A 17,742-nucleotide genomic window follows, 5' to 3' on the forward strand; every position below is an offset into this window, starting at 1 on the left:
TATTTAACGTTATATAGTGTGACGTTATAAGGTATGTCGTTATGTATTATTACGTCATAACGTATAACGTTATATACTATGACGTTACAACGTGTAACGTTATTTCGTGTGTCGTTATAACGCATAACGTTAAGTAGTATTACGTTATAGCGTATGTCGTTATGTAGTATTACGTCATAACGTATAACGTTATATACTATGACGTTACCACGTGTAACGTTATTTCGTGTGTCGTTATAACGCATAACGTTAAGTAGTATTACGTTATAACGTATAACGTTATATACCATGACGTTCTACCATGTAACGTTAGGTAGTGTGAGGTTATAACGTATGACGTTATGTAGTATTACGTCATAGCGCATAACTTTATATACTATGACGTTATAATATGTAACGTTATATAGTCTGACGTCATAAGGTATGTCGCTATGTAGTATTACGTCATAACGTATAAGGTTATGTAGTATCACGTTATAACGTATATCGTTATGTAGCCTTACGTTATAGCGTATAACGTTATGTCGTACTACGATATAATGTATGACGTTATGTAGTATTTCGTCGTAACGTATAACATTATATACTATGACGTTATAACTTGTAAAGTTATGTAGTGTGTCGTTATAACGAATAACGTTATGTGGGCGTACGTTATAACGTGTAAGGTTATGTAGTGTGACGATATATCGAATGTCGTTGTGCAGTATTACGTTACATCGTATAACGTTATGTAGTATTACGTTATAATGTATGACGTCATGTACTAATACGTCATAACGTATAAAGTTGTATACTATGATGTCATAACGTATAACGTTATATACTATGACGTCATAACGTATAACGTTATATACTATGACGTCATAACGTATAACGTTATATACTATGACGTCATAACGTATAACGTTATATACTATGACGTTATAACGTATAACGTTATATACTATGACGTCATAACGTATAACGTTATATACTATGATTTACATCGTGTAACGTTATGTAATGTGTCGTTATAACGTATAACCTTATGTAGAAACACGTAATAACGTATAACGTTATGTGGCCTTACGTTATAACGTAATAAGTTATATAATATGACGTTATAACATGTAACGTTATGTAGTGTGACGTTATAACGTATAACGTTATGTAGTATTACGTTATAATGTATGACGTCATGTACTAATACGTCATGACGTATAACGTTGTATACTATGATGTCATAACGTATAACGTTATATACTATGACGTCATAACGTATAACGTTAGATACTATGACGTCATAACGTATAACGTTATATACTATGACGTCATAACGTATAACGTTATATACTATGACGTTATAACGTATAACGTTATATACTATAACGTCATAACGTATAACGTTATATACTATGATGTTACATCGTGTAACATTATGTAATGTGTCGTTATAACGTATGACGTTATGTAATATTACGTTGTAACGTATAACGTTATGTAGTATTACGTTATAACGTATAACGTCATATACTATGACGTTATAACATGTAAGGTTATGTAGTGTGACGTTACAATGTATGACGTTATGTAGTATTACGTTATAGCGTATGACGTTATGTAGTATTACGTTATAACGTGTAACGTTATATAATATGACGTTCTAACATGTAACGTTAGGTAATGTGAGGTTATAACGTATGACGTTATGTAATATTACTTCATAACGTATAACGTTATATACTATGACGTTATAATATGTAACGTTATATAGTCTGACGTTATAAGGTATGTCGTTATGTAGTATTACGTCATAACGTATAACGTTGTATACTATGACGTTATAACGTGCAACGTTATTTCGTGTGTCGTTATAACGTATAACGTTAAGTAGTATTACGTTATAGCGTATGACGTTATGTAGTATTACGTCATATCGTATAACGTTATATACTATGACGTTCTAACATATAACGTTAGGTAGTGTGACGTTATAACGTGTGGCGTTATGTAGTATAACGATAAAAGTTATAACGTTATGTAGTACTATGTTGTAACGTATAACGTTATATACTATGACGTTCTAACATGTAACGTTATGTAGTATTACGTCATAACGTATAACGTTATGTAGCCTTACGTCATAACGTATAACTTTATATACTATGACGTTATAACGTGTAACGTTATTTCGTGTGTCGTTATAACGCATAACGTTAAGTAGTAATACGTTAGAGCGTATGACGTTATGTAGTATTGCGTTATAACGTATAACGTTATATAATATGACGTTCTAACATGTAACGTTAGGTAGTGTGAGGTTATAACGTATGACTTTATGTAATATTACGGCATAACGTATAACGTTATATACTATGACGTTATAATATGTAACGTTATGTAGTGTGACGTTACAATGTATGACGTTATGTAGTATTACGTCATAACGTATAACGTTATGTAGTATCACGTTATAACGTATATCGTTATGCAGTATTACGTTATAGCGTATGACGTTATGTAGTATTACGTTATAACGTGTAACGTTATATAATATGACGTTATAATATGTAACGTTATATAGTCTGACGTTATAAGGTATGTCGTTATGTAGTATTACGTCATAACGTATAACGTTATATACTATGACGTCATAACGTATAACGTTATATACTATGACGTCATAACGTATAACGTTATATACTATGACGTCATAACGTATAACGTTATATACTATGACGTTATAACGTATAACGTTCTATACTATGACGTCATAACGTATAACGTTATATACTATGACGTCATAACGTATAACGTTATATACTATGACGTTATAAAGTATAACGTTATATACTATGACGTCATAACGTATAACGTTATATACTATGACGTTATAATATGTAACGTTATATAGTGTGACGTTATAAGGTATGTCGTTATGTAGTATTACGTCATAACGTATAACGTTATGTAGTATCACGTTATAACGTATATCGTTATGTAGCCTTACGTCATAACGTATAACGTTATATACTATTACGTTATAACGTATAACGTTATATAATATGACGTTCTAACATGTAACGTTAGTTAGTGTGAGGTATAACGTATGACGTTATGTAGAACTACGTCATAACGTATAACGTTATATACTATGACGTTATAATATGTAACGTTATATAGTCTGACGTTATAAGGTATGTCGTTATGTAGTATTACGTCATAACGTATAACGTTATATACTATGACGTCATAACGTATAACGTTATATACTATGACGTCATAACGTATAACGTTATATACTATGACGTTATAACGTATAACGTTATATACTATGACGTCATAACGTATAACGTTATATACTATGACGTTATAATATGTAACGTTATATAGTGTGACGTTATAAGGTATGTCGTTATGTAGTATTACGTCATAACGTATAACGTTATGTAGTATCACGTTATAACGTATATCGTTATGTAGCCTTACGTCATAACGTATAACGTTATATACTATGACGTTATAACGTGTAACGTTATTTCGTGTGTCGTTATAACGTATAACGTTAAGTAGTATTACGTTATAGCGTATGACGTTATGTAGTATTACGTTATAACGTATAACGTTATATAATATGACGTTCTAACATGTAACGTTAGGTAGTGTGACGTTATAACGTATGGCGTTATGTAGTATAACGATAAAAGTTATAAAGTTATGTAGTATTATGTTGTAACGTATAACGTTATATACTATGACGTTCTAACATGTAACGTTATGTAGTATTACGTCATAACGTATAACGTTATGTAGTATCACGTTATAACGTATATCGTTATGTAGCCTTACGTTATAACGTATAACGTTATATACTATGACGTTATAACGTGTAACGTTATTTCGTGTGTCGATATAACGTATAACGTTAAGTAGTATTACGTTATAGCGTATGACGTTATGTAGTATTACGTTATAACGTATAACGTTATATAATATGACGTTCTAACATGTAACGTTAGGTAGTGTGACGTTATAACGTATGGCGTTATGTAGTATAACGATAAAAGTTATAAAGTTATGTAGTATTATGTTGTAACGTATAACGTTATATAATATGACGTTCTAACATGTAACGTTAGGTAGTGTGAGGTTATAACGTATGACGTTATGTAATATTACGGCATAACGTATAACGTTATATACTATGACGTTATAATATGTAACGTTATGTAGTGTGACGCTACAATGTATGACGTTATGTAGTATTACGTCATAACGTATAACGTTATGTAGTATCACGTTATAACGTATAACGTTATGTAGCCTTACGTCATAACGTATAACTTTATATACTATGACGTTATAACGTGTAACGTTATTTCGTGTGTCGTTATAACGCATAACGTTAAGTAGTAATACGTTAGAGCGTATGACGTTATGTAGTATTGCGTTATAACGTATAACGTTATATAATATGACGTTCTAACATGTAACGTTAGGTAGTGTGAGGTTATAACGTATGACGTTATGTAATATTACGGCATAACGTATAACGTTATATACTATGACGTTATAATATGTAACGTTATGTAGTGTGACGTTACAATGTATGACGTTATGTAGTATTACGTCATAACGTATAACGTTATGTAGTATCACGTTATAACGTATATCGTTATGTAGTATTACGTTATAGCGTATGACGTTATGTAGTATTACGTTATAACGTGTAACGTTATATAATATGACGTTATAATATGTAACGTTATATAGTCTGACGTTATAAGGTATGTCGTTATGTAGTATTACGTCATATCGTATAACGTTATATACTATGACGTCATAACGTATAACGTTATATACTATGACGTCATAACGTATAACGTTATATACTATGACGTCATAACGTATAACGTTATATACTATGACGTTATAACGTATAACGTTATATACTATGACGTCATAACGTATAACGTTATATACTATGACGTCATAACGTATAACGTTATATACTATGACGTTATAAAGTATAACGTTATATACTATGACGTCATAACGTATAACGTTATATACTATGACGTTATAATATGTAACGTTATATAGTGTGACGTTATAAGGTATGTCGTTATGTAGTATTACGTCATAACGTATAACGTTATGTAGTATCACGTTATAACGTATATCGTTATGTAGCCTTACGTCATAACGTATAACGTTATATACTATGACGTTATAACGTGTAACGTTATTTCGTGTGTCGTTATAACGTATAACGTTAAGTAGTATTACGTTATAGCGTATGACGTTATGTAGTATTACGTTATAACGTATAACGTTATATAATATGACGTTCTAACATGTAACGTTAGTTAGTGTGAGGTATAACGTATGACGTTATGTAGAATTACGTCATAACGTATAACGTTATATACTATGACGTTATAATATGTAACGTTATATAGTCTGACGTTATAAGGTATGTCGTTATGTAGTATTACGTCATAACGTATAACGTTATGTAGTATCACGTTATAACGTATATCGTTATGTAGCCTTACGTCATAACGTATAACGTTATATACTATGACGTTATAACGTGTAACGTTATTTCGTGTGTCGTTATAACGTATAACGTTAAGTAGTATTACGTTATAGCGTATGACGCTATGTAGTATTACGTTATAACGTATAACGTTATATAATATGACGTTCTAACATGTAACGTTAGGTAGTGTGACGTTATAACGTATGGCGTTATGTAGTATAACGATAAAAGTTATAAAGTTATGTAGTATTATGTTGTAACGTATAACGTTATATACTATGACGTTCTAACATGTAACGTTATGTAGTATTACGTCATAACGTATAACGTTATGTAGTATCACGTTATAACGTATATCGTTATGTAGCCTTACGTCATAACGTATAACGTTATATACTATGACGTTATAACGTGTAACGTTATTTCGTGTGTCGATATAACGTATAACGTTAAGTAGTATTACGTTATAGCGTATGACGTTATGTAGTATTACGTTATAACGTATAACGTTATATAATATGACGTTCTAACATGTAACGTTAGGTAGTGTGACGTTATAACGTATGGCGTTATGTAGTATAACGATAAAAGTTATAAAGTTATGTAGTATTATGTTGTAACGTATAACGTTATATAATATGACGTTCTAACATGTAACGTTAGGTAGTGTGAGGTTATAACGTATGACGTTATGTAATATTACGGCATAACGTATAACGTTATATACTATGACGTTATAATATGTAACGTTATGTAGTGTGACGTTACAATGTATGACGTTATGTAGTATTACGTCATAACGTATAACGTTATGTAGTATCACGTTATAACGTATAACGTTATGTAGCCTTACGTCATAACGTATAACTTTATATACTATGACGTTATAACGTGTAACGTTATTTCGTGTGTCGTTATAACGCATAACGTTAAGTAGTAATACGTTAGAGCGTATGACGTTATGTAGTATTGCGTTATAACGTATAACGTTATATAATATGACGTTCTAACATGTAACGTTAGGTAGTGTGAGGTTATAACGTATGACGTTATGTAATATTACGGCATAACGTATAACGTTATATACTATGACGTTATAATATGTAACGTTATGTAGCGTGACGTTACAATGTATGACGTTATGTAGTATTACGTCATAACGTATAACGTTATGTAGTATCACGTTATAACGTATATCGTTATGTAGTATTACGTTATAGCGTATGACGTTATGTAGTATTACGTTATAACGTGTAACGTTATATAATATGACGTTATAATATGTAACGTTATATAGTCTGACGTTATAAGGTATGTCGTTATGTAGTATTACGTCATAACGTATAACGTTATATACTATGACGTCATAACGTATAACGTTATATACTATGACGTCATAACGTATAACGTTATATACTATGACGTCATAACGTATAACGTTATATACTATGACGTTATAACGTATAACGTTATATACTATGACGTCATAACGTATAACGTTATATACTATGACGTCATAACGTATAACGTTATATACTATGACGTTATAAAGTGTAACGTTATATACTATGACGTCATAACGTATAACGTTATATACTATGACGTTATAATATGTAACGTTATATAGTGTGATGTTATAAGGTATGTCGTTATGTAGTATTACGTCATAACGTATAACGTTATGTAGTATCACGTTATAACGTATATCGTTATGTAGCCTTACGTCATAACGTATAACGTTATATACTATGACGTTATAACGTGTAACGTTATTTCGTGTGTCGTTATAACGTATAACGTTAAGTTGTATTACGTTATAGCGTATGACGCTATGTAGTATTACGTTATAACGTATAACGTTATATAATATGACATTCTAACATGTAACGTTAGTTAGTGTGAGGTATAACGTATGACGTTATGTAGAATTACGTCATAACGTATAACGTTATATACTATGACGTTATAATATGTAACGTTATATAGTCTGACGTTATAAGGTATGTCGTTATGTAGTATTACGTCATAACGTATAACGTTATATACTATGACGTCATAACGTATAACGTTATATACTATGACGTCATAACGTATAACGTTATATACTATGACGTTATAACGTATAACGTTATATACTATGACGTCATAACGTATAACGTTATATACTATGACGTTATAATATGTAACGTTATATAGTGTGACGTTATAAGGTATGTCGTTATGTAGTATTACGTCATAACGTATAACGTTATGTAGTATCACGTTATAACGTATATCGTTATGTAGCCTTACGTCATAACGTATAACGTTATATACTATGACGTTATAACGTGTAACGTTATTTCGTGTGTCGTTATAACGTATAACGTTAAGTAGTATTACGTTATAGCGTATGACGTTATGTAGTATTACGTTATAACGTATAACGTTATATAATATGACGTTCTAACATGTAACGTTAGGTAGTGTGACGTTATAACGTATGGCGTTATGTAGTATAACGATAAAAGTTATAAAGTTATGTAGTATTATGTTGTAACGTATAACGTTATATACTATGACGTTCTAACAGGTAACGTTATGTAGTATTACGTCATAACGTATAACGTTATGTAGTATCACGTTATAACGTATATCGTTATGTAGCCTTACGTCATAACGTATAACGTTATATACTATGACGTTATAATATGTAACGTTATGTAGTGTGACGCTACAATGTATGACGTTATGTAGTATTACGTCATAACGTATAACGTTATGTAGTATCACGTTATAACGTATAACGTTATGTAGCCTTACGTCATAACGTATAACTTTATATACTATGACGTTATAACGTGTAACGTTATTTCGTGTGTCGTTATAACGCATAACGTTAAGTAGTAATACGTTAGAGCGTATGACGTTATGTAGTATTGCGTTATAACGTATAACGTTATATAATATGACGTTCTAACATGTAACGTTAGGTAGTGTGAGGTTATAACGTATGACGTTATGTAATATTACGGCATAACGTATAACGTTATATACTATGACGTTATAATATGTAACGTTATGTAGTGTGACGTTACAATGTATGACGTTATGTAGTATTACGTCATAACGTATAACGTTATGTAGTATCACGTTATAACGTATATCGTTATGTAGTATTACGTTATAGCGTATGACGTTATGTAGTATTACGTTATAACGTGTAACGTTATATAATATGACGTTATAATATGTAACGTTATATAGTCTGACGTTATAAGGTATGTCGTTATGTAGTATTACGTCATATCGTATAACGTTATATACTATGACGTCATAACGTATAACGTTATATACTATGACGTCATAACGTATAACGTTATATACTATGACGTCATAACGTATAACGTTATATACTATGACGTTATAACGTATAACGTTATATACTATGACGTCATAACGTATAACGTTATATACTATGACGTCATAACGTATAACGTTATATACTATGACGTTATAAAGTATAACGTTATATACTATGACGTCATAACGTATAACGTTATATACTATGACGTTATAATATGTAACGTTATATAGTGTGACGTTATAAGGTATGTCGTTATGTAGTATTACGTCATAACGTATAACGTTATGTAGTATCACGTTATAACGTATATCGTTATGTAGCCTTACGTCATAACGTATAACGTTATATACTATGACGTTATAACGTGTAACGTTATTTCGTGTGTCGTTATAACGTATAACGTTAAGTAGTATTACGTTATAGCGTATGACGTTATGTAGTATTACGTTATAACGTATAACGTTATATAATATGACGTTCTAACATGTAACGTTAGTTAGTGTGAGGTATAACGTATGACGTTATGTAGAATTACGTCATAACGTATAACGTTATATACTATGACGTTATAATATGTAACGTTATATAGTCTGACGTTATAAGGTATGTCGTTATGTAGTATTACGTCATAACGTATAACGTTATGTAGTATCACGTTATAACGTATATCGTTATGTAGCCTTACGTCATAACGTATAACGTTATATACTATGACGTTATAACGTGTAACGTTATTTCGTGTGTCGTTATAACGTATAACGTTAAGTAGTATTACGTTATAGCGTATGACGCTATGTAGTATTACGTTATAACGTATAACGTTATATAATATGACGTTCTAACATGTAACGTTAGGTAGTGTGACGTTATAACGTATGGCGTTATGTAGTATAACGATAAAAGTTATAAAGTTATGTAGTATTATGTTGTAACGTATAACGTTATATACTATGACGTTCTAACATGTAACGTTATGTAGTATTACGTCATAACGTATAACGTTATGTAGTATCACGTTATAACGTATATCGTTATGTAGCCTTACGTCATAACGTATAACGTTATATACTATGACGTTATAACGTGTAACGTTATTTCGTGTGTCGATATAACGTATAACGTTAAGTAGTATTACGTTATAGCGTATGACGTTATGTAGTATTACGTTATAACGTATAACGTTATATAATATGACGTTCTAACATGTAACGTTAGGTAGTGTGACCTTATAACGTATGGCGTTATGTAGTATAACGATAAAAGTTATAAAGTTATGTAGTATTATGTTGTAACGTATAACGTTATATAATATGACGTTCTAACATGTAACGTTAGGTAGTGTGAGGTTATAACGTATGACGTTATGTAATATTACGGCATAACGTATAACGTTATATACTATGACGTTATAATATGTAACGTTATGTAGTGTGACGTTACAATGTATGACGTTATGTAGTATTACGTCATAACGTATAACGTTATGTAGTATCACGTTATAACGTATAACGTTATGTAGCCTTACGTCATAACGTATAACTTTATATACTATGACGTTATAACGTGTAACGTTATTTCGTGTGTCGTTATAACGCATAACGTTAAGTAGTAATACGTTAGAGCGTATGACGTTATGTAGTATTGCGTTATAACGTATAACGTTATATAATATGACGTTCTAACATGTAACGTTAGGTAGTGTGAGGTTATAACGTATGACGTTATGTAATATTACGGCATAACGTATAACGTTATATACTATGACGTTATAATATGTAACGTTATGTAGCGTGACGTTACAATGTATGACGTTATGTAGTATTACGTCATAACGTATAACGTTATGTAGTATCACGTTATAACGTATATCGTTATGTAGTATTACGTTATAGCGTATGACGTTATGTAGTATTACGTTATAACGTGTAACGTTATATAATATGACGTTATAATATGTAACGTTATATAGTCTGACGTTATAAGGTATGTCGTTATGTAGTATTACGTCATAACGTATAACGTTATATACTATGACGTCATAACGTATAACGTTATATACTATGACGTCATAACGTATAACGTTATATACTATGACGTCATAACGTATAACGTTATATACTATGACGTTATAACGTATAACGTTATATACTATGACGTCATAACGTATAACGTTATATACTATGACGTCATAACGTATAACGTTATATACTATGACGTTATAAAGTGTAACGTTATATACTATGACGTCATAACGTATAACGTTATATACTATGACGTTATAATATGTAACGTTATATAGTGTGATGTTATAAGGTATGTCGTTATGTAGTATTACGTCATAACGTATAACGTTATGTAGTATCACGTTATAACGTATATCGTTATGTAGCCTTACGTCATAACGTATAACGTTATATACTATGACGTTATAACGTGTAACGTTATTTCGTGTGTCGTTATAACGTATAACGTTAAGTTGTATTACGTTATAGCGTATGACGTTATGTAGTATTACGTTATAACGTATAACGTTATATAATATGACGTTCTAACATGTAACGTTAGTTAGTGTGAGGTATAACGTATGACGTTATGTAGAATTACGTCATAACGTATAACGTTATATACTATGACGTTATAATATGTAACGTTATATAGTCTGACGTTATAAGGTATGTCGTTATGTAGTATTACGTCATAACGTATAACGTTATATACTATGACGTCATAACGTATAACGTTATATACTATGACGTCATAACGTATAACGTTATATACTATGACGTTATAACGTATAACGTTATATACTATGACGTCATAACGTATAACGTTATATACTATGACGTTATAATATGTAACGTTATATAGTGTGACGTTATAAGGTATGTCGTTGTGTAGTATTACGTCATAACGTATAACGTTATGTAGTATCACGTTATAACGTATATCGTTATGTAGCCTTACGTCATAACGTATAACGTTATATACTATGACGTTATAACGTGTAACGTTATTTCGTGTGTCGATATAACGTATAACGTTAAGTAGTATTACGTTATAGCGTATGACGTTATGTAGTATTACGTTATAACGTATAACGTTATATACTATGACGTTCTAACATGTAACGTTATGTAGTATTACGTCATAACGTATAACGTTATGTAGTACCACGTTATAACGTATATCGTTATGTAGCCTTACGTCATAACGTATAACGTTATATACTATGACGTTATAACGTGTAACGTTATTTCGTGTGTCGTTATAACGCATAACGTTAAGTAGTAATACGTTATAGCGTATGACGTTATGTAGTAACACGTTATAACGTATAACGTTATATAATATGACGTTCTAACATGTAACGTTAGGTAGTGTGAGGTTATAACGTATGACGTTATGTAATATTACGTCATAACGTATAACGTTATATACTATGACGTTCTAACATGTAACGTTAGGTAGTGTGACGTTATAACGTGTGGCGTTATGTAGTATAACGATAAAAGTTATAACGTTATGTAGTATTATGTTGTAACGTATAACGTTATATAATATGACGTTCTAACATGTAACGTTAGTTAGTGTGAGGTATAACGTATGACGTTATGTAATATTACGGCATAACGTATAACGTTATATACTATGACGTTATAATATGTAACGTTATGTAGTGTGACGTTACAATGTATGACGTTATGTAGTATTACGTCATAACGTATAACGTTATGTAGTATCACGTTATAACGTATATCGTTATGTAGTATTACGTTATAGCGTATGACGTTATGTAGTATTACGTTATAACGTGTAACGTTATATAATATGACGTTATAATATGTAACGTTATATAGTCTGACGTTATAAGGTATGTCGTTATGTAGTATTACGTCATATCGTATAACGTTATATACTATGACGTCATAACGTATAACGTTATATACTATGACGTCATAACGTATAACGTTATATACTATGACGTCATAACGTATAACGTTATATACTATGACGTTATAACGTATAACGTTATATACTATGACGTCATAACGTATAACGTTATATACTATGACGTCATAACGTATAACGTTATATACTATGACGTTATAAAGTATAACGTTATATACTATGACGTCATAACGTATAACGTTATATACTATGACGTTATAAAGTATAACGTTATATACTATGACGTCATAACGTATAACGTTATATACTATGACGTTATAATATGTAACGTTATATAGTGTGACGTTATAAGGTATGTCGTTATGTAGTATTACGTCATAACGTATAACGTTATGTAGTATCACGTTATAACGTATATCGTTATGTAGCCTTACGTCATAACGTATAACGTTATATACTATGACGTTATAACGTGTAACGTTATTTCGTGTGTCGATATAACGTATAACGTTAAGTAGTATTACGTTATAGCGTATGACGTTATGTAGTATTACGTTATAACGTATAACGTTATATAATATGACGTTCTAACATGTAACGTTAGGTAGTGTGACGTTATAACGTATGGCGTTATGTAGTATAACGATAAAAGTTATAAAGTTATGTAGTATTATGTTGTAACGTATAACGTTATATAATATGACGTTCTAACATGTAACGTTAGGTAGTGTGAGGTTATAACGTATGACGTTATGTAATATTACGGCATAACGTATAACGTTATATACTATGACGTTATAATATGTAACGTTATGTAGTGTGACGTTACAATGTATGACGTTATGTAGTATTACGTCATAACGTATAACGTTATGTAGTATCACGTTATAACGTATAACGTTATGTAGCCTTACGTCATAACGTATAACTTTATATACTATGACGTTATAACGTGTAACGTTATTTCGTGTGTCGTTATAACGCATAACGTTAAGTAGTAGTACGTTAGAGCGTATGACGTTATGTAGTATTGCGTTATAACGTATAACGTTATATAATATGACGTTCTAACATGTAACGTTAGGTAGTGTGAGGTTATAACGTATGACGTTATGTAATATTACGGCATAACGTATAACGTTATATACTATGACGTTATAATATGTAACGTTATGTAGCGTGACGTTACAATGTATGACGTTATGTAGTATTACGTCATAACGTATAACGTTATGTAGTATCACGTTATAACGTATATCGTTATGTAGTATTACGTTATAGCGTATGACGTTATGTAGTATTACGTTATAACGTGTAACGTTATATAATATGACGTTATAATATGTAACGTTATATAGTCTGACGTTATAAGGTATGTCGTTATGTAGTATTACGTCATAACGTATAACGTTATATACTATGACGTCATAACGTATAACGTTATATACTATGACGTCATAACGTATAACGTTATATACTATGACGTCATAACGTATAACGTTATATACTATGACGTTATAACGTATAACGTTATATACTATGACGTCATAACGTATAACGTTATATACTATGACGTCATAACGTATAACGTTATATACTATGACGTTATAAAGTGTAACGTTATATACTATGACGTCATAACGTATAACGTTATATACTATGACGTTATAATATGTAACGTTATATAGTGTGATGTTATAAGGTATGTCGTTATGTAGTATTACGTCATAACGTATAACGTTATGTAGTATCACGTTATAACGTATATCGTTATGTAGCCTTACGTCATAACGTATAACGTTATATACTATGACGTTATAACGTGTAACGTTATTTCGTGTGTCGTTATAACGTATAACGTTAAGTTGTATTACGTTATAGCGTATGACGTTATGTAGTATTACGTTATAACGTATAACGTTATATAATATGACGTTCTAACATGTAACGTTAGTTAGTGTGAGGTATAACGTATGACGTTATGTAGAATTACGTCATAACGTATAACGTTATATACTATGACGTTATAATATGTAACGTTATATAGTCTGACGTTATAAGGTATGTCGTTATGTAGTATTACGTCATAACGTATAACGTTATATACTATGACGTCATAACGTATAACGTTATATACTATGACGTCATAACGTATAACGTTATATACTATGACGTTATAACGTATAACGTTATATACTATGACGTCATAACGTATAACGTTATATACTATGACGTTATAATATGTAACGTTATATAGTGTGACGTTATAAGGTATGTCGTTATGTAGTATTACGTCATAACGTATAACGTTATGTAGTATCACGTTATAACGTATATCGTTATGTAGCCTTACGTCATAACGTATAACGTTATATACTATGACGTTCTAACATGTAACGTTATGTAGTATTACGTCATAACGTATAACGTTATGTAGCCTTACGTCATATCGTATAACTTTATATACTATGACGTTATAACGTGTAACGTTATTTCGTGTGTCGTTATAACGCATAACGTTAAGTAGTAATACGTTAGAGCGTATGACGTTATGTAGTATTGCGTTATAACGTATAACGTTATATAATATGACGTTCTAACATGTAACGTTAGGTAGTGTGAGGTTATAACGTATGACGTTATGTAATATTACGGCATAACGTATAACGTTATATACTATGACGTTATAATATGTAACGTTATGTAGTGTGACGTTACAATGTATGACGTTATGTAGTATTACGTCATAACGTATAACGTTATGTAGTATCACGTTATAACGTATATCGTTATGTAGTATTACGTTATAGCGTATGACGTTATGTAGTATTACGTTATAACGTGTAACGTTATATAATATGACGTTATAATATGTAACGTTATATAGTCTGACGTTATAAGGTATGTCGTTATGTAGTATTACGTCATAACGTATAACGTTATATACTGTGACGTTATAACGTGTAACGTTATTTCGTGTGTCGTTATAACGCATAACGTTATGTAGTATTACGTTATAACGTATAACGTTATATACTATGACGTTCTAACATGTAACGTTATGTAGTGTGTCGTTATAACGTATAACGGTAAGTAGTATTACGTTATAGCGTATGACGTTATATAGTATTACGTTATAACGTATAACGTTATGGAGCCTTTCGTTATAACGTATATCGTTATATACTATGTCGTTAAGTAATACTACGTCATAATGTATGACGTTATGTATTATTACGTCATAACATATAACGTTATGTATTATCACGTTATAACGTATATCGTCATGTAGTCTGTCGTTATAACGTATGGCGTTATGTAGTATTACGTCATAACGTATAGCGTTATATACTATGACGTTATAACGTGTAATGTTATTTCGTGTGTCGTTATAATGTATAACGTTAAGTAGTGTTACGTTATGGCGTATGACGTTATATAGTGTGACGTTATAACGTATGACGCTATGTAGTATTACGTTACAACGTATAACGTTATGTAGTATTACGTTACAATGCATGATGTTATATACTATGACGTTATAACTTGTAACGTTATGTAGTGTGACGTTATGTCGTATGTCGTTATGTAGTATTACGTCATAACGTAGAACGTTATATACTATGACGTTATAACGTGTAGCGTTATTTCGTGTGCGTTATAACGTATAACGTTAAGTAGTATTACGTTATAGCGTATGACGTTATGTAGTATTACGGTATAACGTATAACGTTATATACTATGACGTTATAACGTGTAATGTTATTTCCTGTGCCGTTATAATGTATAACGTTAAGTTGTATTACGTTATAGCTTATGACGTTATGTAGTATTTCGTTATAACGTGTAACGTTATATACTATGACGTTATAACATGTAATGTTAGGTAGTGTTAGGTTATAACGTATGACGTTATGTAGAATTACGTCATAACGTATAACGATATGTAGTATTACGTTATAGCGTATGACGTTATGTAGTATTACGTTATAACTCATAACGTTATGTAGTATTACGTTATAATGTATGACGTTATGTAGTATTACGTCATAACGTATAACGTAATATACTATGACGGTATAACGTGTAACGTTATGTAGTGTGACGATATAACGAATAACGTCATGTAGCATAACGTCATAACGTATAACGTTATGTAATATCACGTGATAACGTATATCGTTATGTAGTATTACGTTATAGCGTATGACGTTATGTAGTATTACGTTATGACGTGAAACGTTATATACTATGACGTTATAACGTGAAACGTTATATACTATGACGTTCTAACATGTAACGTTAGGTAGTGTGAGGTTATAACGTATGACGTTATGTAGTATCACGTTATAACGTATATCGTTATGTAGCCTTACGTCATAACGTATAACGTTATATACTATGACGTTATAACGTGTAACGTTATTTCGTGTGTCGTTATAACGTATAACGTTAAGTTGTATTACGTTATAGCGTATGACGTTATGTAGTATTACGTTATAACGTATAACGTTATATAATATGACGTTCTAACATGTAACGTTAGTTAGTGTGAGGTATAACGTATGACGTTATGTAGAATTACGTCATAACGTATAACGTTATATACTATGACGTTATAATATGTAACGTTATATAGTCTGACGTTATAAGGTATGTCGTTATGTAGTATTACGTCATAACGTATAACGTTATATACTATGACGTCATAACGTATAACGTTATATACTATGACGTCATAACGTATAACGTTATATACTATGACGTTATAACGTATAACGTTATATACTATGACGTCATAACGTATAACGTTATATACTATGACGTTATAATATGTAACGTTATATAGTGTGACGTTATAAGGTATGTCGTTATGTAGTATTACGTCATAACGTATAACGTTATGTAGTATCACGTTATAACGTATATCGTTATGTAGCCTTACGTCATAACGTATAA

This window comes from Bombus affinis, chromosome 8 (genome assembly GCF_024516045.1).
Source record: "Bombus affinis isolate iyBomAffi1 chromosome 8, iyBomAffi1.2, whole genome shotgun sequence".
In the NCBI taxonomy this organism is placed as follows: domain Eukaryota; kingdom Metazoa; phylum Arthropoda; class Insecta; order Hymenoptera; family Apidae; genus Bombus; species Bombus affinis.